This window comes from Schistocerca gregaria, chromosome 5 (assembly GCF_023897955.1).
Source record: "Schistocerca gregaria isolate iqSchGreg1 chromosome 5, iqSchGreg1.2, whole genome shotgun sequence".
Taxonomy (NCBI): Eukaryota; Metazoa; Arthropoda; class Insecta; order Orthoptera; family Acrididae; genus Schistocerca; species Schistocerca gregaria.
Genome location: NC_064924.1, coordinates 73922129 through 73948295, shown reverse-complemented (window position 1 = coordinate 73948295; position 26167 = coordinate 73922129). Strand labels below are relative to the sequence as shown.

Sequence of the window (26167 nt, the reverse complement as noted above, 5' to 3'; positions counted from 1 at the left end):
TCACCGACGATAAGCAACAACGTTAGTATTCGGATCGGTGACCGCCAGGGAACTCTGGAAAATAGGGCTGGCAGGGGTAGCCAAAAAATGAAGACAGACAAAGTGTCTCTAGAAATAACGAGAGTATGACACGACAGGACTGTTCTGAATTACGTTAGGGCTTATAGTTTTGTAGCAGTGCACAATTGCATATTTGTAAATAAAAATTTATCTTTCGCCGCTAGAAGAGATGGATGCTTTGTCGAACCTCCTGCGTCTTGTGTCCGTGTTTTCGCACCTTTCCATGGCACGGCACAGAGCTGCTCTAGTAGCTCCGAACGGCCGCACACGGCGCCTCGCACACGCCGGTCAGTCCGGCGCCAGTCTCGCAGTTGTTTCTCGTGCTTGTGCTGTCATATGGACCACGACCCGAGCGGCAGCGAGCGGCAGTCGAGCAAAGTCGGGTCAAGTCGGGACGGAAGGGGACAGCCGAGAATGCACCATGCGAATTACGCAAATATCTGGAAGCGCGACGCGTGTCAGGCAGGTGAGAACGCTTCCCTCGGTCCAGCAGGACACTGCCACACCCCGCGCAGTCCACCCGCCGGCCGGCCGCGCGCAAGACCTGCGCTGGATAACAATAACATGGTGCGTCTCCCGCGAGTGTCGAGGTGGAAGGACGTGCTTTGCGTCAAATGTGCCACCGAAAATGGCGAGTGCGTGTGTTGGGAGGAGAGGCGAAGCATTCTTCTGCCGTGCGGCTACAGTATAAGGACGCCAACGGCCATACCATGTTGAATACACCGGTTCTCGTCCGATCACCGAAGTTAAGCAACATCGGGCCGGGTTAGTACTTGGACGGGTGACCGCCTGGGAACACCGGGTGCTGTTGGCTCTCTCTCTAGTTTCAAATTTCATGTCACTACATCTGGCAGCCCTCTTTTCATACTAACTCTCAGGTGCAACAAAGATGCACCCACACGCATTTTAAAATACTGTATTAAACGTAAGATGCGAAATTACAGTAATGAACTCAGTTTGAGCAAGAATGCGCCAAGGAAGGGTGGTATGAACTCCTTGAAAGTAACGAAACACTGCGAATCGACAGATGCGCACTTGAAATGCGTCAGAGCCTACTGTTTTGTAGGAGCGCAAAATTCCAAAAACTAAATAATTAAATAAAAAACTAAAAAAACAGAAAATCAACTGTTCCGGTACGATCACCGACGATAAGCAACAACGTTAGTATTCGGATCGGTGACCGCCAGGGAACTCTGGAAAATAGGGCTGGCAGGGGTAGCCAAAAAATGAAGACAGACAAAGTGTCTCTAGAAATAACGAGAGTATGACACGACAGGACTGTTCTGAATTACGTTAGGGCTTATAGTTTTGTAGCAGTGCACAATTGCATATTTGTAAATAAAAATTTATCTTTCGCCGCTAGAAGAGATGGATGCTTTGTCGAACCTCCTGTGTCTTGTGTCCGTGTTTTCGCACCTTTCCATGGCACGGCACAGAGCTGCTCTAGTAGCTCCGAACGGCCGCACACGGCGCCTCGCACACGCCGGTCAGTCCGGCGCCAGTCTCGCAGTTGTTTCTCGTGCTTGTGCTGTCATATGGACCACGACCCGAGCGGCAGCGAGCGGCAGTCGAGCAAAGTCGGGTCAAGTCGGGACGGAAGGGGACAGCCGAGAATGCACCATGCGAATTACGCAAATATCTGGAAGCGCGACGCGTGTCAGGCAGGTGAGAACGCTTCCCTCGGTCCAGCAGGACACTGCCACACCCCGCGCAGTCCACCCGCCGGCCGGCCGCGCGCAAGACCTGCGCTGGATAACAATAACATGGTGCGTCTCCCGCGAGTGTCGAGGTGGAAGGACGTGCTTTGCGTCAAATGTGCCACCGAAAATGGCGAGTGCGTGTGTTGGGAGGAGAGGCGAAGCATTCTTCTGCCGTGCGGCTACAGTATAAGGACGCCAACGGCCATACCATGTTGAATACACCGGTTCTCGTCCGATCACCGAAGTTAAGCAACATCGGGCCGGGTTAGTACTTGGACGGGTGACCGCCTGGGAACACCGGGTGCTGTTGGCTCTCTCTCTAGTTTCAAATTTCATGTCACTACATCTGGCAGCCCTCTTTTCATACTAACTCTCAGGTGCAACAAAGATGCACCCACACGCATTTTAAAATACTGTATTAAACGTAAGATGCGAAATTACAGTAATGAACTCAGTTTGAGCAAGAATGCGCCAAGGAAGGGTGGTATGAACTCCTTGAAAGTAACGAAACACTGCGAATCGACAGATGCGCACTTGAAATGCGTCAGAGCCTACTGTTTTGTAGGAGCGCAAAATTCCAAAAACTAAATAATTAAATAAAAAACTAAAAAAACAGAAAATCAACTGTTCCGGTACGATCACCGACGATAAGCAACAACGTTAGTATTCGGATCGGTGACCGCCAGGGAACTCTGGAAAATAGGGCTGGCAGGGGTAGCCAAAAAATGAAGACAGACAAAGTGTCTCTAGAAATAACGAGAGTATGACACGACAGGACTGTTCTGAATTACGTTAGGGCTTATAGTTTTGTAGCAGTGCACAATTGCATATTTGTAAATAAAAATTTATCTTTCGCCGCTAGAAGAGATGGATGCTTTGTCGAACCTCCTGTGTCTTGTGTCCGTGTTTTCGCACCTTTCCATGGCACGGCACAGAGCTGCTCTAGTAGCTCCGAACGGCCGCACACGGCGCCTCGCACACGCCGGTCAGTCCGGCGCCAGTCTCGCAGTTGTTTCTCGTGCTTGTGCTGTCATATGGACCACGACCCGAGCGGCAGCGAGCGGCAGTCGAGCAAAGTCGGGACAAGTCGGGACGGAAGGGGACAGCCGAGAATGCACCATGCGAATTACGCAAATATCTGGAAGCGCGACGCGTGTCAGGCAGGTGAGAACGCTTCCCTCGGTCCAGCAGGACACTGCCACACCCCGCGCAGTCCACCCGCCGGCCGGCCGCGCGCAAGACCTGCGCTGGATAACAATAACATGGTGCGTCTCCTGCGAGTGTCGAGTTGGGAGGACGTGCTTTGCGTCAAATGTGCCACCGAAAATGGCGAGTGCGTGTGTTGGGAGGAGAGGCGAAGCATTCTTCTGCCGTGCGGCTACAGTATAAGGACGCCAACGGCCATACCATGTTGAATACACCGGTTCTCGTCCGATCACCGAAGTTAAGCAACATCGGGCCGGGTTAGTACTTGGACGGGTGACCGCCTGGGAACACCGGGTGCTGTTGGCTCTCTCTCTAGTTTCAAATTTCATGTCACTACATCTGGCAGCCCTCTTTTCATACTAACTCTCAGGTGCAACAAAGATGCACCCACACGCATTTTAAAATACTGTATTAAACGTAAGATGCGAAATTACAGTAATGAACTCAGTTTGAGCAAGAATGCGCCAAGGAAGGGTGGTATGAACTCCTTGAAAGTAACGAAACACTGCGAATCGACAGATGCGCACTTGAAATGCGTCAGAGCCTACTGTTTTGTAGGAGCGCAAAATTCCAAAAACTAAATAATTAAATAAAAAACTAAAAAAACAGAAAATCAACTGTTCCGGTACGATCACCGACGATAAGCAACAACGTTAGTATTCGGATCGGTGACCGCCAGGGAACTCTGGAAAATAGGGCTGGCAGGGGTAGCCAAAAAATGAAGACAGACAAAGTGTCTCTAGAAATAACGAGAGTATGACACGACAGGACTGTTCTGAATTACGTTAGGGCTTATAGTTTTGTAGCAGTGCACAATTGCATATTTGTAAATAAAAATTTATCTTTCGCGGGCTAGAAGAGATGGATGCTTTGTCGAACCTCCTGCGTCTTGTGTCCGTGTTTTCGCACCTTTCGATGGCACGGCACAGAGCTGCTCTAGTAGCTCCGAACGGCCGCACACGGCGCCTCGCACACGCCGGTCAGTCCGGCGCCAGTCTCGCAGTTGTTTCTCGTGCTTGTGCTGTCATATGGACCACGACCCGAGCGGCAGCGAGCGGCAGTCGAGCAAAGTCGGGTCAAGTCGGGACGGAAGGGGACAGCCGAGAATGCACCATGCGAATTACGCAAATATCTGGAAGCGCGACGCGTGTCAGGCAGGTGAGAACGCTTCCCTCGGTCCAGCAGGACACTGCCACACCCCGCGCAGTCCACCCGCCGGCCGGCCGCGCGCAAGACCTGCGCTGGATAACAATAACATGGTGCGTCTCCCGCGAGTGTCGAGGTGGAAGGACGTGCTTTGCGTCAAATGTGCCACCGAAAATGGCGAGTGCGTGTGTTGGGAGGAGAGGCGAAGCATTCTTCTGCCGTGCGGCTACAGTATAAGGACGCCAACGGCCATACCATGTTGAATACACCGGTTCTCGTCCGATCACCGAAGTTAAGCAACATCGGGCCGGGTTAGTACTTGGACGGGTGACCGCCTGGGAACACCGGGTGCTGTTGGCTCTCTCTCTAGTTTCAAATTTCATGTCACTACATCTGGCAGCCCTCTTTTCATACTAACTCTCAGGTGCAACAAAGATGCACCCACACGCATTTTAAAATACTGTATTAAACGTAAGATGCGAAATTACAGTAATGAACTCAGTTTGAGCAAGAATGCGCCAAGGAAGGGTGGTATGAACTCCTTGAAAGTAACGAAACACTGCGAATCGACAGATGCGCACTTGAAATGCGTCAGAGCCTACTGTTTTGTAGGAGCGCAAAATTCCAAAAACTAAATAATTAAATAAAAAACTAAAAAAACAGAAAATCAACTGTTCCGGTACGATCACCGACGATAAGCAACAACGTTAGTATTCGGATCGGTGACCGCCAGGGAACTCTGGAAAATAGGGCTGGCAGGGGTAGCCAAAAAATGAAGACAGACAAAGTGTCTCTAGAAATAACGAGAGTATGACACGACAGGACTGTTCTGAATTACGTTAGGGCTTATAGTTTTGTAGCAGTGCACAATTGCATATTTGTAAATAAAAATTTATCTTTCGCCGCTAGAAGAGATGGATGCTTTGTCGAACCTCCTGTGTCTTGTGTCCGTGTTTTCGCACCTTTCCATGGCACGGCACAGAGCTGCTCTAGTAGCTCCGAACGGCCGCACACGGCGCCTCGCACACGCCGGTCAGTCCGGCGCCAGTCTCGCAGTTGTTTCTCGTGCTTGTGCTGTCATATGGACCACGACCCGAGCGGCAGCGAGCGGCAGTCGAGCAAAGTCGGGTCAAGTCGGGACGGAAGGGGACAGCCGAGAATGCACCATGCGAATTACGCAAATATCTGGAAGCGCGACGCGTGTCAGGCAGGTGAGAACGCTTCCCTCGGTCCAGCAGGACACTGCCACACCCCGCGCAGTCCACCCGCCGGCCGGCCGCGCGCAAGACCTGCGCTGGATAACAATAACATGGTGCGTCTCCCGCGAGTGTCGAGGTGGAAGGACGTGCTTTGCGTCAAATGTGCCACCGAAAATGGCGAGTGCGTGTGTTGGGAGGAGAGGCGAAGCATTCTTCTGCCGTGCGGCTACAGTATAAGGACGCCAACGGCCATACCATGTTGAATACACCGGTTCTCGTCCGATCACCGAAGTTAAGCAACATCGGGCCGGGTTAGTACTTGGATGGGTGACTGCCTGGGAACACCAGGTGCTGTTGGCTCTCTCTCTTGTTTTAAATTTCATGTCACTACACCTGGCAGCCCTCTTTTCATACTAACTCTCAGGTGCAACAAAGATGCACCCACACGCATTTTAAAATACTGTATTAAACGTAAGATGCGAAATTACAGTAATGAACTCAGTTTGAGCAAGAATGCGCCAAGGAAGGGTGGTAGGAACTCCTTGAAGGTAACGAAACACTGCGAATCGACAGATGCGCACTTGAAATGCGTCAGAGCCTACTGTTTTGTAGGAGCGCAAAATTCCAAAAACTAAATAATTAAATAAAAAACTAAAAAAACAGAAAATCAACTGTTCTGGTACGATCACCGACGATAAGCAACAACGTTAGTATTCGGATCGGTGACCGCCAGGGAACTCTGGAAAATAGGGCTGGCAGGGGTAGCCAAAAAATGAAGACAGACAAAGTGTCTCTAGAAATAACAAGAGTATGACACGACAGGACTGTTCTGAATTACGTCAGGGCTTATAGTTTTGTAGCAGTGCACAATTGCATATTTGTAAACAAAAATTTATCTTTCGCCGCTAGAAGAGATGGATGCTTTGTCGAACCGCCTGTGTCTTGTGTCCGTGTTTTCGCACCTTTCCATGGCACGGCACAGAGCTGCTCTAGTAGCTCCGAACGGCCGCACACGGCGCCTCGCACACGCCGGTCAGTCCGGCGCCAGTCTCGCAGTTGTTTCTCGTGCTTGTGCTGTCATATGGACCACGACCCGAGCGGCAGCGAGCGGCAGTCGAGCAAAGTCGGGTCAAGTCGGGACGGAAGGGGACAGCCGAGAATGCACCATGCGAATTACGCAAATATCTGGAAGCGCGACGCGTGTCAGGCAGGTGAGAACGCTTCCCTCGGTCCAGCAGGACACTGCCACACCCCGCGCAGTCCACCCGCCGGCCGGCCGCGCGCAAGACCTGCGCTGGATAACAATAACATGGTGCGTCTCCCGCGAGTGTCGAGGTGGAAGGACGTGCTTTGCGTCAAATGTGCCACCGAAAATGGCGAGTGCGTGTGTTGGGAGGAGAGGCGAAGCATTCTTCTGCCGTGCGGCTACAGTATAAGGACGCCAACGGCCATACCATGTTGAATACACCGGTTCTCGTCCGATCACCGAAGTTAAGCAACATCGGGCCGGGTTAGTACTTGGACGGGTGACCGCCTGGGAACACCGGGTGCTGTTGGCTCTCTCTCTAGTTTCAAATTTCATGTCACTACATCTGGCAGCCCTCTTTTCATACTAACTCTCAGGTGCAACAAAGATGCACCCACACGCATTTTAAAATACTGTATTAAACGTAAGATGCGAAATTACAGTAATGAACTCAGTTTGAGCAAGAATGCGCCAAGGAAGGGTGGTATGAACTCCTTGAAAGTAACGAAACACTGCGAATCGACAGATGCGCACTTGAAATGCGTCAGAGCCTACTGTTTTGTAGGAGCGCAAAATTCCAAAAACTAAATAATTAAATAAAAAACTAAAAAAACAGAAAATCAACTGTTCCGGTACGATCACCGACGATAAGCAACAACGTTAGTATTCGGATCGGTGACCGCCAGGGAACTCTGGAAAATAGGGCTGGCAGGGGTAGCCAAAAAATGAAGACAGACAAAGTGTCTCTAGAAATAACGAGAGTATGACACGACAGGACTGTTCTGAATTACGTTAGGGCTTATAGTTTTGTAGCAGTGCACAATTGCATATTTGTAAATAAAAATTTATCTTTCGCCGCTAGAAGAGATGGATGCTTTGTCGAACCTCCTGTGTCTTGTGTCCGTGTTTTCGCACCTTTCCATGGCACGGCACAGAGCTGCTCTAGTAGCTCCGAACGGCCGCACACGGCGCCTCGCACACGCCGGTCAGTCCGGCGCCAGTCTCGCAGTTGTTTCTCGTGCTTGTGCTGTCATATGGACCACGACCCGAGCGGCAGCGAGCGGCAGTCGAGCAAAGTCGGGTCAAGTCGGGACGGAAGGGGACAGCCGAGAATGCACCATGCGAATTACGCAAATATCTGGAAGCGCGACGCGTGTCAGGCAGGTGAGAACGCTTCCCTCGGTCCAGCAGGACACTGCCACACCCCGCGCAGTCCACCCGCCGGCCGGCCGCGCGCAAGACCTGCGCTGGATAACAATAACATGGTGCGTCTCCCGCGAGTGTCGAGGTGGAAGGACGTGCTTTGCGTCAAATGTGCCACCGAAAATGGCGAGTGCGTGTGTTGGGAGGAGAGGCGAAGCATTCTTCTGCCGTGCGGCTACAGTATAAGGACGCCAACGGCCATACCGTGTTGAATACACCGGTTCTCGTCCGATCACCGAAGTTAAGCAACATCGGGCCGGGTTAGTACTTGGATGGGTGACTGCCTGGGAACACCAGGTGCTGTTGGCTCTCTCTCTTGTTTTAAATTTCATGTCACTACACCTGGCAGCCCTCTTTTCATACTAACTCTCAGGTGCAACAAAGATGCACCCACACGCATTTTAAAATACTGTATTAAACGTAAGATGCGAAATTACAGTAATGAACTCAGTTTGAGCAAGAATGCGCCAAGGAAGGGTGGTAGGAACTCCTTGAAGGTAACGAAACACTGCGAATCGACAGATGCGCACTTGAAATGCGTCAGAGCCTACTGTTTTGTAGGAGCGCAAAATTCCAAAAACTAAATAATTAAATAAAAAACTAAAAAAACAGAAAATCAACTGTTCTGGTACGATCACCGACGATAAGCAACAACGTTAGTATTCGGATCGGTGACCGCCAGGGAACTCTGGAAAATAGGGCTGGCAGGGGTAGCCAAAAAATGAAGACAGACAAAGTGTCTCTAGAAATAACAAGAGTATGACACGACAGGACTGTTCTGAATTACGTCAGGGCTTATAGTTTTGTAGCAGTGCACAATTGCATATTTGTAAACAAAAATTTATCTTTCGCCGCTAGAAGAGATGGATGCTTTGTCGAACCGCCTGTGTCTTGTGTCCGTGTTTTCGCACCTTTCCATGGCACGGCACAGAGCTGCTCTAGTAGCTCCGAACGGCCGCACACGGCGCCTCGCACACGCCGGTCAGTCCGGCGCCAGTCTCGCAGTTGTTTCTCGTGCTTGTGCTGTCATATGGACCACGACCCGAGCGGCAGCGAGCGGCAGTCGAGCAAAGTCGGGTCAAGTCGGGACGGAAGGGGACAGCCGAGAATGCACCATGCGAATTACGCAAATATCTGGAAGCGCGACGCGTGTCAGGCAGGTGAGAACGCTTCCCTCGGTCCAGCAGGACACTGCCACACCCCGCGCAGTCCACCCGCCGGCCGGCCGCGCGCAAGACCTGCGCTGGATAACAATAACATGGTGCGTCTCCCGCGAGTGTCGAGGTGGAAGGACGTGCTTTGCGTCAAATGTGCCACCGAAAATGGCGAGTGCGTGTGTTGGGAGGAGAGGCGAAGCATTCTTCTGCCGTGCGGCTACAGTATAAGGACGCCAACGGCCATACCATGTTGAATACACCGGTTCTCGTCCGATCACCGAAGTTAAGCAACATCGGGCCGGGTTAGTACTTGGACGGGTGACCGCCTGGGAACACCGGGTGCTGTTGGCTCTCTCTCTAGTTTCAAATTTCATGTCACTACATCTGGCAGCCCTCTTTTCATACTAACTCTCAGGTGCAACAAAGATGCACCCACACGCATTTTAAAATACTGTATTAAACGTAAGATGCGAAATTACAGTAATGAACTCAGTTTGAGCAAGAATGCGCCAAGGAAGGGTGGTATGAACTCCTTGAAAGTAACGAAACACTGCGAATCGACAGATGCGCACTTGAAATGCGTCAGAGCCTACTGTTTTGTAGGAGCGCAAAATTCCAAAAACTAAATAATTAAATAAAAAACTAAAAAAACAGAAAATCAACTGTTCCGGTACGATCACCGACGATAAGCAACAACGTTAGTATTCGGATCGGTGACCGCCAGGGAACTCTGGAAAATAGGGCTGGCAGGGGTAGCCAAAAAATGAAGACAGACAAAGTGTCTCTAGAAATAACGAGAGTATGACACGACAGGACTGTTCTGAATTACGTTAGGGCTTATAGTTTTGTAGCAGTGCACAATTGCATATTTGTAAATAAAAATTTATCTTTCGCCGCTAGAAGAGATGGATGCTTTGTTGAACCTCCTGTGTCTTGTGTCCGTGTTTTCGCACCTTTCCATGGCACGGCACAGAGCTGCTCTAGTAGCTCCGAACGGCCGCACACGGCGCCTCGCACACGCCGGTCAGTCCGGCGCCAGTCTCGCAGTTGTTTCTCGTGCTTGTGCTGTCATATGGACCACGACCCGAGCGGCAGCGAGCGGCAGTCGAGCAAAGTCGGGTCAAGTCGGGACGGAAGGGGACAGCCGAGAATGCACCATGCGAATTACGCAAATATCTGGAAGCGCGACGCGTGTCAGGCAGGTGAGAACGCTTCCCTCGGTCCAGCAGGACACTGCCACACCCCGCGCAGTCCACCCGCCGGCCGGCCGCGCGCAAGACCTGCGCTGGATAACAATAACATGGTGCGTCTCCCGCGAGTGTCGAGGTGGAAGGACGTGCTTTGCGTCAAATGTGCCACCGAAAATGGCGAGTGCGTGTGTTGGGAGGAGAGGCGAAGCATTCTTCTGCCGTGCGGCTACAGTATAAGGACGCCAACGGCCATACCATGTTGAATACACCGGTTCTCGTCCGATCACCGAAGTTAAGCAACATCGGGCCGGGTTAGTACTTGGATGGGTGACTGCCTGGGAACACCAGGTGCTGTTGGCTCTCTCTCTTGTTTTAAATTTCATGTCACTACACCTGGCAGCCCTCTTTTCATACTAACTCTCAGGTGCAACAAAGATGCACCCACACGCATTTTAAAATACTGTATTAAACGTAAGATGCGAAATTACAGTAATGAACTCAGTTTGAGCAAGAATGCGCCAAGGAAGGGTGGTAGGAACTCCTTGAAGGTAACGAAACACTGCGAATCGACAGATGCGCACTTGAAATGCGTCAGAGCCTACTGTTTTGTAGGAGCGCAAAATTCCAAAAACTAAATAATTAAATAAAAAACTAAAAAAACAGAAAATCAACTGTTCTGGTACGATCACCGACGATAAGCAACAACGTTAGTATTCGGATCGGTGACCGCCAGGGAACTCTGGAAAATAGGGCTGGCAGGGGTAGCCAAAAAATGAAGACAGACAAAGTGTCTCTAGAAATAACAAGAGTATGACACGACAGGACTGTTCTGAATTACGTCAGGGCTTATAGTTTTGTAGCAGTGCACAATTGCATATTTGTAAACAAAAATTTATCTTTCGCCGCTAGAAGAGATGGATGCTTTGTCGAACCGCCTGTGTCTTGTGTCCGTGTTTTCGCACCTTTCCATGGCACGGCACAGAGCTGCTCTAGTAGCTCCGAACGGCCGCACACGGCGCCTCGCACACGCCGGTCAGTCCGGCGCCAGTCTCGCAGTTGTTTCTCGTGCTTGTGCTGTCATATGGACCACGACCCGAGCGGCAGCGAGCGGCAGTCGAGCAAAGTCGGGTCAAGTCGGGACGGAAGGGGACAGCCGAGAATGCACCATGCGAATTACGCAAATATCTGGAAGCGCGACGCGTGTCAGGCAGGTGAGAACGCTTCCCTCGGTCCAGCAGGACACTGCCACACCCCGCGCAGTCCACCCGCCGGCCGGCCGCGCGCAAGACCTGCGCTGGATAACAATAACATGGTGCGTCTCCCGCGAGTGTCGAGGTGGAAGGACGTGCTTTGCGTCAAATGTGCCACCGAAAATGGCGAGTGCGTGTGTTGGGAGGAGAGGCGAAGCATTCTTCTGCCGTGCGGCTACAGTATAAGGACGCCAACGGCCATACCATGTTGAATACACCGGTTCTCGTCCGATCACCGAAGTTAAGCAACATCGGGCCGGGTTAGTACTTGGACGGGTGACCGCCTGGGAACACCGGGTGCTGTTGGCTCTCTCTCTAGTTTCAAATTTCATGTCACTACATCTGGCAGCCCTCTTTTCATACTAACTCTCAGGTGCAACAAAGATGCACCCACACGCATTTTAAAATACTGTATTAAACGTAAGATGCGAAATTACAGTAATGAACTCAGTTTGAGCAAGAATGCGCCAAGGAAGGGTGGTATGAACTCCTTGAAAGTAACGAAACACTGCGAATCGACAGATGCGCACTTGAAATGCGTCAGAGCCTACTGTTTTGTAGGAGCGCAAAATTCCAAAAACTAAATAATTAAATAAAAAACTAAAAAAACAGAAAATCAACTGTTCCGGTACGATCACCGACGATAAGCAACAACGTTAGTATTCGGATCGGTGACCGCCAGGGAACTCTGGAAAATAGGGCTGGCAGGGGTAGCCAAAAAATGAAGACAGACAAAGTGTCTCTAGAAATAACGAGAGTATGACACGACAGGACTGTTCTGAATTACGTTAGGGCTTATAGTTTTGTAGCAGTGCACAATTGCATATTTGTAAATAAAAATTTATCTTTCGCCGCTAGAAGAGATGGATGCTTTGTCGAACCTCCTGTGTCTTGTGTCCGTGTTTTCGCACCTTTCCATGGCACGGCACAGAGCTGCTCTAGTAGCTCCGAACGGCCGCACACGGCGCCTCGCACACGCCGGTCAGTCCGGCGCCAGTCTCGCAGTTGTTTCTCGTGCTTGTGCTGTCATATGGACCACGACCCGAGCGGCAGCGAGCGGCAGTCGAGCAAAGTCGGGTCAAGTCGGGACGGAAGGGGACAGCCGAGAATGCACCATGCGAATTACGCAAATATCTGGAAGCGCGACGCGTGTCAGGCAGGTGAGAACGCTTCCCTCGGTCCAGCAGGACACTGCCACACCCCGCGCAGTCCACCCGCCGGCCGGCCGCGCGCAAGACCTGCGCTGGATAACAATAACATGGTGCGTCTCCCGCGAGTGTCGAGGTGGAAGGACGTGCTTTGCGTCAAATGTGCCACCGAAAATGGCGAGTGCGTGTGTTGGGAGGAGAGGCGAAGCATTCTTCTGCCGTGCGGCTACAGTATAAGGACGCCAACGGCCATACCATGTTGAATACACCGGTTCTCGTCCGATCACCGAAGTTAAGCAACATCGGGCCGGGTTAGTACTTGGATGGGTGACTGCCTGGGAACACCAGGTGCTGTTGGCTCTCTCTCTTGTTTTAAATTTCATGTCACTACACCTGGCAGCCCTCTTTTCATACTAACTCTCAGGTGCAACAAAGATGCACCCACACGCATTTTAAAATACTGTATTAAACGTAAGATGCGAAATTACAGTAATGAACTCAGTTTGAGCAAGAATGCGCCAAGGAAGGGTGGTAGGAACTCCTTGAAGGTAACGAAACACTGCGAATCGACAGATGCGCACTTGAAATGCGTCAGAGCCTACTGTTTTGTAGGAGCGCAAAATTCCAAAAACTAAATAATTAAATAAAAAACTAAAAAAACAGAAAATCAACTGTTCTGGTACGATCACCGACGATAAGCAACAACGTTAGTATTCGGATCGGTGACCGCCAGGGAACTCTGGAAAATAGGGCTGGCAGGGGTAGCCAAAAAATGAAGACAGACAAAGTGTCTCTAGAAATAACAAGAGTATGACACGACAGGACTGTTCTGAATTACGTCAGGGCTTATAGTTTTGTAGCAGTGCACAATTGCATATTTGTAAACAAAAATTTATCTTTCGCCGCTAGAAGAGATGGATGCTTTGTCGAACCGCCTGTGTCTTGTGTCCGTGTTTTCGCACCTTTCCATGGCACGGCACAGAGCTGCTCTAGTAGCTCCGAACGGCCGCACACGGCGCCTCGCACACGCCGGTCAGTCCGGCGCCAGTCTCGCAGTTGTTTCTCGTGCTTGTGCTGTCATATGGACCACGACCCGAGCGGCAGCGAGCGGCAGTCGAGCAAAGTCGGGTCAAGTCGGGACGGAAGGGGACAGCCGAGAATGCACCATGCGAATTACGCAAATATCTGGAAGCGCGACGCGTGTCAGGCAGGTGAGAACGCTTCCCTCGGTCCAGCAGGACACTGCCACACCCCGCGCAGTCCACCCGCCGGCCGGCCGCGCGCAAGACCTGCGCTGGATAACAATAACATGGTGCGTCTCCCGCGAGTGTCGAGGTGGAAGGACGTGCTTTGCGTCAAATGTGCCACCGAAAATGGCGAGTGCGTGTGTTGGGAGGAGAGGCGAAGCATTCTTCTGCCGTGCGGCTACAGTATAAGGACGCCAACGGCCATACCATGTTGAATACACCGGTTCTCGTCCGATCACCGAAGTTAAGCAACATCGGGCCGGGTTAGTACTTGGACGGGTGACCGCCTGGGAACACCGGGTGCTGTTGGCTCTCTCTCTAGTTTCAAATTTCATGTCACTACATCTGGCAGCCCTCTTTTCATACTAACTCTCAGGTGCAACAAAGATGCACCCACACGCATTTTAAAATACTGTATTAAACGTAAGATGCGAAATTACAGTAATGAACTCAGTTTGAGCAAGAATGCGCCAAGGAAGGGTGGTATGAACTCCTTGAAAGTAACGAAACACTGCGAATCGACAGATGCGCACTTGAAATGCGTCAGAGCCTACTGTTTTGTAGGAGCGCAAAATTCCAAAAACTAAATAATTAAATAAAAAACTAAAAAAACAGAAAATCAACTGTTCCGGTACGATCACCGACGATAAGCAACAACGTTAGTATTCGGATCGGTGACCGCCAGGGAACTCTGGAAAATAGGGCTGGCAGGGGTAGCCAAAAAATGAAGACAGACAAAGTGTCTCTAGAAATAACGAGAGTATGACACGACAGGACTGTTCTGAATTACGTTAGGGCTTATAGTTTTGTAGCAGTGCACAATTGCATATTTGTAAATAAAAATTTATCTTTCGCCGCTAGAAGAGATGGATGCTTTGTCGAACCTCCTGTGTCTTGTGTCCGTGTTTTCGCACCTTTCCATGGCACGGCACAGAGCTGCTCTAGTAGCTCCGAACGGCCGCACACGGCGCCTCGCACACGCCGGTCAGTCCGGCGCCAGTCTCGCAGTTGTTTCTCGTGCTTGTGCTGTCATATGGACCACGACCCGAGCGGCAGCGAGCGGCAGTCGAGCAAAGTCGGGTCAAGTCGGGACGGAAGGGGACAGCCGAGAATGCACCATGCGAATTACGCAAATATCTGGAAGCGCGACGCGTGTCAGGCAGGTGAGAACGCTTCCCTCGGTCCAGCAGGACACTGCCACACCCCGCGCAGTCCACCCGCCGGCCGGCCGCGCGCAAGACCTGCGCTGGATAACAATAACATGGTGCGTCTCCCGCGAGTGTCGAGGTGGAAGGACGTGCTTTGCGTCAAATGTGCCACCGAAAATGGCGAGTGCGTGTGTTGGGAGGAGAGGCGAAGCATTCTTCTGCCGTGCGGCTACAGTATAAGGACGCCAACGGCCATACCATGTTGAATACACCGGTTCTCGTCCGATCACCGAAGTTAAGCAACATCGGGCCGGGTTAGTACTTGGATGGGTGACTGCCTGGGAACACCAGGTGCTGTTGGCTCTCTCTCTTGTTTTAAATTTCATGTCACTACACCTGGCAGCCCTCTTTTCATACTAACTCTCAGGTGCAACAAAGATGCACCCACACGCATTTTAAAATACTGTATTAAACGTAAGATGCGAAATTACAGTAATGAACTCAGTTTGAGCAAGAATGCGCCAAGGAAGGGTGGTAGGAACTCCTTGAAGGTAACGAAACACTGCGAATCGACAGATGCGCACTTGAAATGCGTCAGAGCCTACTGTTTTGTAGGAGCGCAAAATTCCAAAAACTAAATAATTAAATAAAAAACTAAAAAAACAGAAAATCAACTGTTCTGGTACGATCACCGACGATAAGCAACAACGTTAGTATTCGGATCGGTGACCGCCAGGGAACTCTGGAAAATAGGGCTGGCAGGGGTAGCCAAAAAATGAAGACAGACAAAGTGTCTCTAGAAATAACAAGAGTATGACACGACAGGACTGTTCTGAATTACGTCAGGGCTTATAGTTTTGTAGCAGTGCACAATTGCATATTTGTAAACAAAAATTTATCTTTCGCCGCTAGAAGAGATGGATGCTTTGTCGAACCGCCTGTGTCTTGTGTCCGTGTTTTCGCACCTTTCCATGGCACGGCACAGAGCTGCCCTAGTAGCTCTGAACGGCCGCACACGGCGCCTCGCACACGCCGGTCAGTCCGGCGCCAGTCTCGCAGTTGTTTCTCGTGCTTGTGCTGTCATATGGACCACGACCCGAGCGGCAGCGAGCGGCAGTCGAGCAAAGTCGGGACAAGTCGGGACGGAAGGGGACAGCCGAGAATGCACCATGCGAATTACGCAAATATCTGGAAGCGCGACGCGTGTCAGGCAGGTGAGAACGCTTCCCTCGCTCCAGCAGGACACTGCCACACCCCGCGCAGTCCACCCGCCGGCCGGCCGCGCGCAAGACCTGCGCTGGATAACAATAACATGGTGCGTCTCCCGCGAGTGTCGAGGTGGAAGGACGTGCTTTGCGTCAAATGTGCCACCGAAAATGGCGAGTGCGTGTGTTGGGAGGAGAGGCGAAGCATTCTTCTGCCGTGCGGCTACAGTATAAGGACGCCAACGGCCATACCATGTTGAATACACCGCTTCTCGTCCGATCACCGAAGTTAAGCAACATCGGGCCGGATTAGTACTTGGCTGTCTGCCCGCCTGGCAACACCTCGGTGCCGAGCGAGCAGTACTTCCTTGTGCGACTTGGCCGGCGGCGCCTCGCGTGTCGTCTGTCTCCTGCCTCGCGGCTACATTTCATCAAGTCCGTAAGTTATGGCTATGTTGTATGATAATAGTGAAGAACGACAAAATAATGTGCAATGCGAATTCGATAGTTCCGTCGGAAAACCGTCAGCTTTCGAAATTCACCGTTGGATACTTGAGGAATTGTGTTTGTCGACCGATGACGTTCTCGGAGTTCAATTTGATACTTTTATCAATTCCGTGTTTTTGAAGTTGAAAACTCCCGAATTGTGTGATACCGTGGTAAATGTTAATGATGGTATCCGTAAATTTCGACATCTAGACGGTCGCATTAGTAACGTGACTATTTCTCATGGTGGGTTTGGCCTTCGAAATGTTCGTGTGTTCAATTTGCCTTTTGAAATCCGGAATGACACAATATCTCGTCATTTGCGGCCGTACGGGACCGTGCTATCTGTTTTTAAAGAGAAGTGGTCTTCCGCCTATGTTTTTCAGGTCGAAAACGGCGTGAGGAGTGTAAAGATGATAGTACGACAACATATTCCGTCCTTCTTGTTAGTTAACGGTCATCGTGCTTTTATAACCTATAGTGGTCAACCTCAGACGTGTTCCTTTTGCGGTGCTGTTGGTCATTACCGACAAAACTGTCCTAAACGCAGGCAGCCTGTTCAGTTGCCACGTGAGGACGTTTTAAGTGGGCCTAGCTTTGCTTCTGTTGCTGCAACGAGTTTAGGTTCCGCCCCCCCCGCACGTGTGCAACTCGCGGCCGCCCCCCCTGTATCGGCCGCCGCTGACGTTATGGACACGTCTGTTCCTGATAGTGACTCTGTTTCTGTTTCTGAACCTCGTGTTGAGCCTTCTTTGCTCGCGGCTGCGACAACTGAATCTGTTTTTGAAAAACCGGTAGTGGACGAAGTCTCACCGCAATCCGTGCCGATGTCGGCAGAAATTGTTCCGCATACTGTCCCGGTTACGGAACCCGACATATCGGCGGTTGCTCCTACTACCGTCCCCGACAGTCTTTCTGCTGCCAGTGCTGTTGTAGAACGTGAAGCTTTTACTGCACCGAAACCGCGTAGGGACCGGAATGTCGCTCGAGCTTCTGGCACCCCACGTTTACGTAGTGCCAGTAGCTCTGCTTCGTTTAATACGCGTGGTTTTTCGGACAAAAATCGGAGTCTGTCTCCGGTGGCGCGTTCTCCTGCCCCCCCTCAGGTTCGGTCGGTCGGGCAACCGACCTCCCGACAACCGGCCACGCGCGACGGCGTAGACCTCGGCCACCGCCCGTCTCAGGGGGGAGGCAGCAGGCGCCACGCGAAAAAGCAGACCTCTTCCCGCACTCAGCCGGAGGGTGATGTTGTTGCTGCAACGCAGAAACGTGACATCGCGGTGCAACATTTGAAAACCTTCCTGAGGCAACCGACTTCTGATGCCGATTCCGGCATGGCGGTGGATCCGCCTTTGTCTGTGACACCTTCCCCCTTTCCAACCAAAAGAAAGGCCGAAGATTCGCACCTTCGTCGTGCCCCCCCTTCCACCCACGATTTGGTGCAGCCTTTATCTTCGGATGTCGAGATGCCCGCCGTGGAGCATTCCGTCACAGAAGGTGCCGTCACAGTTTCTGGGACTCCACCGCTCCCGCCCCCCCTTCCTAGTCAGTCACAGGATTGGTCGGCGGATGTGGAGGCCGGTGGTAACCATTAGTGTGACTCATTGTATGTCCTCCCCCTCCTAGCAAGTTTGTATGGTTTATCTTGTTTTAAGCAAATTTCATGTTTTTCTTTTATTTTCTTGTTTTTTAACTGTGTTATTACGTGTATATGGTTAACGACTGTAGCCAGTGGAACATCTTAACAGTTAATCTTAATAAGTTGCGAAATCCGCAGAAGGCAATGATTTTAAAAAATTTCTTGTATGATAATAACTGTCACGTCGCTTTTTTACAGGAGGTGACTTGTGAAGCGCTTTTGTTTTTGCATGATTTTACTGATTTTACTGTGATTGATAATATTGCCCCTGATAACGATACGGGCACTGCAATTTTAGTGCGTTCTGGCTTACCAATATCTAACGTTGACATTTTACCGAACGGTCGCGCTGTTGCTTGTACCATTTTTGGAATTGTGTTTGTCAATGTGTACGCTCCGTCAGGAAATGTTAAACCGGCCAGGGCTGAATTTTATGGTAGAGATTTGTGTCAGCTTCTATCCAGGAATGTCGATACTTTAATCGTTGGGGGTGATTTTAATTGTGTTTTAGACGACAGCGATCAAGAGCCGCGTCCAAACAAATGTCACGAGCTGGGTACTTTAGTCACTAGTTTTCAGCTGCTCGACACGTGGCGTGTTTTACACCCGGATTTCACCTACTTCACCTATTTTTACGGTACCGGGCGTAGCCGCCTCGATCGGATTTATGTGTCTAGGCAGCTGTCTGCCCGTATTTGTAGTGCTGACGTGACTCCTGTCGTATTTTCTGACCACTCCAGTTACTCCTGTCGTCTTTTATTGCCTCGTTTGTGTGTTCCTCGCCGTACCAATTTGTGGAAGTTCAATTGCAGTTTACTCAATGACGACCATTTTGTGACTTGTTTTAACCGTATATGGCAACGGTTGTTGCGGACTCGAGGCGGTCATAGTAGCACCATTGAGTGGTGGGTTGCGATAGTTAAACCGGCGATTAGGAAATTTTTAATTGATTACAGCCGTGAGGCGGCACGCTGGCGTCGGGCAACGGCTCGCTTCCGCCAGGCTTGTTTACGGGACTTAGCGTTGCGGGTGACGTCACAGCCCGAGTTGTTGCCTACTCTGAAGCAATTTCAAGCAAAGCTTTTACTTGACATGCGTGCCGTTAGTGATGGGGTGACCGTCCGAAGTCAGCCTGCGGGACTTGTTACTGGGGAACCTCTGTCCATTTACCATTTACACAGGGAACGCAAACGCCGTGAACGTTTGAAGATTAATGTTTGGCGGCTGCGAAACGGCGATCGAACTTCTGTACAGTCGGAAATTGAAACAGATATTTTTGAACATTTCGCTTCACTTTTCCGTGCTGTTGATGTGGATTCCGACGCGTTGCGAGATTTTTTGCAGACTGTACCCCATGTTTTAACTCGCCCGGACAGGAATCATTTAACTGACGCCTTTACGTCTGATGAAGTTCTCGATGCCGTTCGGCGGAGTCCCAACGGGAAGTCTCCAGGTCCAGATGGGATTCCTGCGGAATTTTATTTGAAATTTTTTCATCTTTTTAGTGAGATTTTAGTAGATTTGGTAAATGATATTCGAAATGGTGTGACTGTACCAGCTGCCTTTGTGGAGGGGGTTGTGACGCTCGTTCCCAAATCCAATGCTGTGCCAAATATCGACGCTGTCCGTCCGATTACTTTATTAAATGTTGACTACAAGATCGTCACGCGCTGCGTCGCTCAGCGACTTAAAAACATTTTGCCGGCGGTACTTAGTGCTCAGCAAACGTGTGCGGTGCGCGATCGGAATATCTTTGACGCTATCCTTGCTTACAGGGACTGCATTGGTTATGTAAAAAGTGCTCGGCTTCGGACTGCGGCGATTTTATTAGTTGATTTTAAGAATGCCTTTGACCGTATTAGTCATTTTTATTTGCGTCAGGTTTTGGTGCGCATGGGGTTTGGTTATAAATTTACCAAATTAGTGACGCATCTGTTGCAAAATGCTACGTCACGCATTTGTGTTAATGGTCGTCTTACTCCTGCTTTTCGTGTAGGTCGCTCCGTGCGGCAAGGGTGTCCGCTTTCCATGGCGCTTTTTGCCATTGCGCTGGATCCCCTCCTCCGCTATATCGGTCAGGAATGTCGCGGCATTCAGATGGGGACTACCAGATTGGTTTGTAAAGCATACGCTGATGACCTTGGCGTATTTATTGAGCATTTAGACGATGTTGACAGGTTGCAAGTCGTTCTGCACAACTTTGAACAAGCTACGGGGGCGATTGTCAATACACAGAAAACTGTTCTTTTACCGCTCACCGCCCGCGCACGTACCCTTCGTAGGGACTGGTTCTGTGTACAGCAGCAGCATAAAGTTCTTGGAGTCCTTTTATCCTCGAATCCACAGCAGATGGAAGCATTAAATTGGCGGCCTACGCTGCATCGCATTCGTGCTGTTGTCAAGATCCATGCGGTCCGAAATTTGGCCCTTCCGGAAAAGGTGCATTTAATAAATAATAACTTCTTGGCAAGGGCGTGGTACCTTGCGCAGGTTCTCCCGGTACCCAAGCAATTGGGGCGCGCCATCACACAGGCGATTTACTGGTTTTTATGGAGGGGGGAGATTTTTAAGGTGTCACATGCTGTCTGTACCTTGGGCCTGTCCGACGGCGGTTTGGGACTTGTCGATTTTTCAGCCAAATGTGCGGCTCTCCTTTGGAAGCGAATTACCGCTGTTATGCAGAAGGCACCTTGCAGTCCCACCGCGGTTGTTTTTAATCGTTATCGTTCTCATTCTGAAGTGGCACCTGTTTCTGTATCGCACATCCCGTTTTATCTTTCTTATGTGCGCCGCTACTATTTCGATAATAGTTACCTGACACTTCGTGACATCTCCGCCCACACGGTTAGCGCTGTCTGCGATGCTATACGCGGACCTCCTATTCGTTGCAAGTGGGAGTATCGATTGCCACGCTGCAACTGGGTGGCAGTGTGGCAAAACCTCGCCAACAAAGTCCTCCCGGCTTCCGTACACGCTGCATGGTACAAGGTGGTGCATCGCACCATCCCCACCAACTCCAAACTTCATTCCATCAACCTTATCCCATCTGGAGTGTGTGACGTGTGTACTGTCGACGATACTCTTGAACACCGCTTTGCGTGTGACCGCTTCCGCCGTGTTTGGGACGTCGCCAGGGATATGATTCGTCTGATTCAGCGGGTGGACGCTCGAACCGTTACTGTGGATGATGTATTAATTCCGCAGTGTGTCGTCTACCCCACCACCAAGCGAAATGCCACGGTGTGGATCTTTGGCCATACAGTTTTTGCTATTTTCTCTTTAAAGTTGTCTACCGATTTGGACTTCCTTACCTTTTTATGGACCCAACATTCTCAGATTCAGACATCGCCACATTATCGGCAAAATTTTGCAAATTTTTTGCAGGTCGCACTGGCGCATGCTTTTGCGCGTATGTCGGTACCTGCGTAACATGGATGTTATTGTCTCGTATTTTCAAATTGCCCTTGAGCGACACAATATGAATAAATGCGACTTTCTCTATGTTTTCTGGAACGAAAATTGCCGAAACTTGACTATCGAACGACATCAGAAGTCTTTTCAGTTTTGTCTGGACGTTATTGCCAAACTTCTTGTTTGGCATGAGTGTCGGTATTATTAGTTTCTTTTTTCTTTTTTTTTCCCCCGTATGTGGCGTGACGAGATTCTTTACTGATGTTTCAGTTATAGTTTCTAGTGGTGACTGTTTGCGTTATTTTTTCTTTTTTCTTTTTTCATTTCTTTTCACTGTCGAGCGCTCCCACTTCTCGTCACGTGTCTGCGCTCGGCACTTTTGGAACCTTTCGTCGGTGTGGGATTTCACACCGGGATTACCGGCGCTTTAAAATAGCGTTTTGTTTCATGTTGTTTTTACTATACCTAGGCTGTTGCGATTTCTCTTTTTTTTCATACATGAAATATTGTTTTGTTTTACGGTCGATATGAGTGATGACGGGTGTGGGGGCGACACTGTGGCCAGGCCTCAGACTAATTGACCCCTGCCCTCAATGCCGCCGCCTGCCGGCCACGCTCGATGCCCGACCGACAATGACTTTCCTTTTCCGGTGGATGCGTCGTCCTGGTTGCGTACAAATGTTTTGTGTTCCCTTTGGACAGTCGTCATCATCGATTGTTACGGTGTGAATCCGCCTTATCTTTCCGTTTCCTCTTTCTGTTTTTGGCGTATAAATGGGAGGCATTTATCACATTTCAAAAAAAAAAAAAAAAGGTGCTGTTGGCTCCCTCTCATAAAAAAATAAAAAAAAAAAAAAAGGTGCTGTTGGCTCTCTCTCTTGTTTTAAATTTCATGTCACTACACCTGGCAGCCCTCTAATCATACTAACTCTCAGGAGCAACAAAGATGCACCCACACGCATTTTAAAATACTGTATTAAACGTAAGATGCGAAATTACAGTAATGAACTCAGTTTCAGCAAGAATGCGCCAAGGAAGGGTGGTAGGAACTCCTTGAAAGTAACGAAACACTGCGAATCGACAGATGCGCACTTGAAATGCGTCAGAGCCTACTGTTTTGTAGGAGCGCAAAATTCCAAAAACTAAATAATTAAATAAAAAACTAAAAAAACAGAAAATCAACTGTTCCGGTACGATCACCGACGATAAGCAACAACGTTAGTATTCGGATCGGTGACCGCCAGGGAACTCTGGAAAATAGGGCTGGCAAGGGTAGCCAAAAAATGAAGACAGACAAAGTGTCTCTAGAAATAACAAGAGTATGACACGACAGGACTGTTCTGAATTACGTCAGGGCTTATAGTTTTGTAGCAGTGCACAATTGCATATTTGTAAACAAAAATTTATCTTTCGCCGCTAGAAGAGATGGATGCTTTGTCGAACCGCCTGTGTCTTGTGTCCGTGTTTTCGCACCTTTCCATGGCACGGCACAGAGCTGCTCTAGTAGCTCCGAACGGCCGCACACGGCGCCTCGCACACGCCGGTCAGTCCGGCGCCAGTCTCGCAGTTGTTTCTCGTGCTTGTGCTGTCATATGGACCACGACCCGAGCGGCAGCGAGCGGCAGTCGAGCAAAGTCGGGTCAAGTCGGGACGGAAGGGGACAGCCGAGAATGCACCATGCGAATTACGCAAATATCTGGAAGCGCGACGCGTGTCAGGCAGGTGAGAACGCTTCCCTCGGTCCAGCAGGACACTGCCACACCCCGCGCAGTCCACCCGCCGGCCGGCCGCGCGCAAGACCTGCGCTGGATAACAATAACATGGTGCGTCTCCCGCGAGTGTCGAGGTGGAAGGACGTGCTTTGCGTCAAATGTGCCACCGAAAATGGCGAGTGCGTGTGTTGGGAGGAGAGGCGAAGCATTCTTCTGCCGTGCGGCTACAGTATAAGGACGCCAACGGCCATACCATGTTGAATACACCGGTTCTCGTCCGATCACCGAAGTTAAGCAACATCGGGCCGGGTTAGTACTTGGACGGGTGACCGCCTGGGAACACCGGGTGCTGTTGGCTCTCTCTCTAGTTTCAAATTTCATGTCACTACATCTGGCAGCCCTCTTTTCATACTAACTCTCAGGTGCAACAAAGATGCACCCACACGCATTTTAAAATACTGTATTAAACGTAAGATGCGAAATTACAGTAATGAACTCAGTTTGAGCAAGAATGCGCCAAGGAAGGGTGGTATGAACTCCTTGAAAGTAACGAAACACTGCGAATCGACAGATGCGCACTTGAAATGCGTCAGAGCCTACTGTTTTGTAGGAGCGCAAAATTCCAAAAACTAAATAATTAAATAAAAAACTAAAAAAACAGAAAATCAACTGTTCCGGTACGATCACCGACGATAAGCAACAACGTTAGTATTCGGATCGGTGACCGCCAGGGAACTCTGGAAAATAGGGCTGGCAGGGGTAGCCAAAAAATGAAGACAGACAAAGTGTCTCTAGAAATAACGAGAGTATGACACGACAGGACTGTTCTGAATTACGTTAGGGCTTATAGTTTTGTAGCAGTGCACAATTGCATATTTGTAAATAAAAATTTATCTTTCGCCGCTAGAAGAGATGGATGCTTTGTCGAACCTCCTGTGTCTTGTGTCCGTGTTTTCGCACCTTTCCATGGCACGGCACAGAGCTGCTCTAGTAGCTCCGAACGGCCGCACACGGCGCCTCGCACACGCCGGTCAGTCCGGCGCCAGTCTCGCAGTTGTTTCTCGTGCTTGTGCTGTCATATGGACCACGACCCGAGCGGCAGCGAGCGGCAGTCGAGCAAAGTCGGGTCAAGTCGGGACGGAAGGGGACAGCCGAGAATGCACCATGCGAATTACGCAAATATCTGGAAGCGCGACGCGTGTCAGGCAGGTGAGAACGCTTCCCTCGGTCCAGCAGGACACTGCCACACCCCGCGCAGTCCACCCGCCGGCCGGCCGCGCGCAAGACCTGCGCTGGATAACAATAACATGGTGCGTCTCCCGCGAGTGTCGAGGTGGAAGGACGTGCTTTGCGTCAAATGTGCCACCGAAAATGGCGAGTGCGTGTGTTGGGAGGAGAGGCGAAGCATTCTTCTGCCGTGCGGCTACAGTATAAGGACGCCAACGGCCATACCATGTTGAATACACCGGTTCTCGTCCGATCACCGAAGTTAAGCAACATCGGGCCGGGTTAGTACTTGGATGGGTGACTGCCTGGGAACACCAGGTGCTGTTGGCTCTCTCTCTTGTTTTAAATTTCATGTCACTACACCTGGCAGCCCTCTTTTCATACTAACTCTCAGGTGCAACAAAGATGCACCCACACGCATTTTAAAATACTGTATTAAACGTAAGATGCGAAATTACAGTAATGAACTCAGTTTGAGCAAGAATGCGCCAAGGAAGGGTGGTAGGAACTCCTTGAAGGTAACGAAACACTGCGAATCGACAGATGCGCACTTGAAATGCGTCAGAGCCTACTGTTTTGTAGGAGCGCAAAATTCCAAAAACTAAATAATTAAATAAAAAACTAAAAAAACAGAAAATCAACTGTTCTGGTACGATCACCGACGATAAGCAACAACGTTAGTATTCGGATCGGTGACCGCCAGGGAACTCTGGAAAATAGGGCTGGCAGGGGTAGCCAAAAAATGAAGACAGACAAAGTGTCTCTAGAAATAACAAGAGTATGACACGACAGGACTGTTCTGAATTACGTCAGGGCTTATAGTTTTGTAGCAGTGCACAATTGCATATTTGTAAACAAAAATTTATCTTTCGCCGCTAGAAGAGATGGATGCTTTGTCGAACCGCCTGTGTCTTGTGTCCGTGTTTTCGCACCTTTCCATGGCACGGCACAGAGCTGCCCTAGTAGCTCTGAACGGCCGCACACGGCGCCTCGCACACGCCGGTCAGTCCGGCGCCAGTCTCGCAGTTGTTTCTCGTGCTTGTGCTGTCATATGGACCACGACCCGAGCGGCAGCGAGCGGCAGTCGAGCAAAGTCGGGACAAGTCGGGACGGAAGGGGACAGCCGAGAATGCACCATGCGAATTACGCAAATATCTGGAAGCGCGACGCGTGTCAGGCAGGTGAGAACGCTTCCCTCGCTCCAGCAGGACACTGCCACACCCCGCGCAGTCCACCCGCCGGCCGGCCGCGCGCAAGACCTGCGCTGGATAACAATAACATGGTGCGTCTCCCGCGAGTGTCGAGGTGGAAGGACGTGCTTTGCGTCAAATGTGCCACCGAAAATGGCGAGTGCGTGTGTTGGGAGGAGAGGCGAAGCATTCTTCTGCCGTGCGGCTACAGTATAAGGACGCCAACGGCCATACCATGTTGAATACACCGCTTCTCGTCCGATCACCGAAGTTAAGCAACATCGGGCCGGATTAGTACTTGGCTGTCTGCCCGCCTGGCAACACCTCGGTGCCGAGCGAGCAGTACTTCCTTGTGCGACTTGGCCGGCGGCGCCTCGCGTGTCGTCTGTCTCCTGCC

At 50.5% G+C, this 26167-nt stretch overlaps 15 non-coding genes across 15 annotated transcripts; all 15 read left to right on the top strand.

Moving 5' to 3' along the window:
* Nucleotides 1-755: 755 nt before the first annotated feature.
* LOC126273932 (5S ribosomal RNA) lies at nt 756-874 on the top strand. Its single transcript, XR_007549765.1, has one exon. It is a non-coding gene; the product is annotated as a 5S ribosomal RNA (ribosomal RNA).
* A 1080-nt stretch (nt 875-1954) lies between these two features.
* Nucleotides 1955-2073, top strand: LOC126273931 (5S ribosomal RNA). Its single transcript, XR_007549764.1, has one exon. It is a non-coding gene; the product is annotated as a 5S ribosomal RNA (ribosomal RNA).
* A 1080-nt stretch (nt 2074-3153) lies between these two features.
* LOC126273930 (5S ribosomal RNA) lies at nt 3154-3272 on the top strand. Its single transcript, XR_007549763.1, has one exon. It is a non-coding gene; the product is annotated as a 5S ribosomal RNA (ribosomal RNA).
* Nucleotides 3273-4353: 1081 nt separating this feature from the next.
* On the top strand, nt 4354-4472 carry LOC126273929 (5S ribosomal RNA). The gene has a single exon (XR_007549762.1). It is a non-coding gene; the product is annotated as a 5S ribosomal RNA (ribosomal RNA).
* A 1080-nt stretch (nt 4473-5552) lies between these two features.
* LOC126273819 (5S ribosomal RNA) lies at nt 5553-5671 on the top strand. Its single transcript, XR_007549656.1, has one exon. It is a non-coding gene; the product is annotated as a 5S ribosomal RNA (ribosomal RNA).
* A 1080-nt stretch (nt 5672-6751) lies between these two features.
* On the top strand, nt 6752-6870 carry LOC126273927 (5S ribosomal RNA). Its single transcript, XR_007549761.1, has one exon. It is a non-coding gene; the product is annotated as a 5S ribosomal RNA (ribosomal RNA).
* A 1080-nt stretch (nt 6871-7950) lies between these two features.
* LOC126273851 (5S ribosomal RNA) lies at nt 7951-8069 on the top strand. Its single transcript, XR_007549687.1, has one exon. It is a non-coding gene; the product is annotated as a 5S ribosomal RNA (ribosomal RNA).
* A 1080-nt stretch (nt 8070-9149) lies between these two features.
* Nucleotides 9150-9268, top strand: LOC126273925 (5S ribosomal RNA). The gene has a single exon (XR_007549759.1). It is a non-coding gene; the product is annotated as a 5S ribosomal RNA (ribosomal RNA).
* A 1080-nt stretch (nt 9269-10348) lies between these two features.
* LOC126273818 (5S ribosomal RNA) lies at nt 10349-10467 on the top strand. The gene has a single exon (XR_007549655.1). It is a non-coding gene; the product is annotated as a 5S ribosomal RNA (ribosomal RNA).
* A 1080-nt stretch (nt 10468-11547) lies between these two features.
* Nucleotides 11548-11666, top strand: LOC126273924 (5S ribosomal RNA). The gene has a single exon (XR_007549758.1). It is a non-coding gene; the product is annotated as a 5S ribosomal RNA (ribosomal RNA).
* A 1080-nt stretch (nt 11667-12746) lies between these two features.
* LOC126273817 (5S ribosomal RNA) lies at nt 12747-12865 on the top strand. Its single transcript, XR_007549654.1, has one exon. It is a non-coding gene; the product is annotated as a 5S ribosomal RNA (ribosomal RNA).
* A 1080-nt stretch (nt 12866-13945) lies between these two features.
* Nucleotides 13946-14064, top strand: LOC126273923 (5S ribosomal RNA). Its single transcript, XR_007549757.1, has one exon. It is a non-coding gene; the product is annotated as a 5S ribosomal RNA (ribosomal RNA).
* A 1080-nt stretch (nt 14065-15144) lies between these two features.
* On the top strand, nt 15145-15263 carry LOC126273815 (5S ribosomal RNA). Its single transcript, XR_007549653.1, has one exon. It is a non-coding gene; the product is annotated as a 5S ribosomal RNA (ribosomal RNA).
* An 8329-nt stretch (nt 15264-23592) lies between these two features.
* LOC126273922 (5S ribosomal RNA) lies at nt 23593-23711 on the top strand. Its single transcript, XR_007549756.1, has one exon. It is a non-coding gene; the product is annotated as a 5S ribosomal RNA (ribosomal RNA).
* A 1080-nt stretch (nt 23712-24791) lies between these two features.
* On the top strand, nt 24792-24910 carry LOC126273814 (5S ribosomal RNA). The gene has a single exon (XR_007549652.1). It is a non-coding gene; the product is annotated as a 5S ribosomal RNA (ribosomal RNA).
* Nucleotides 24911-26167: the final 1257 nt, after the last annotated feature.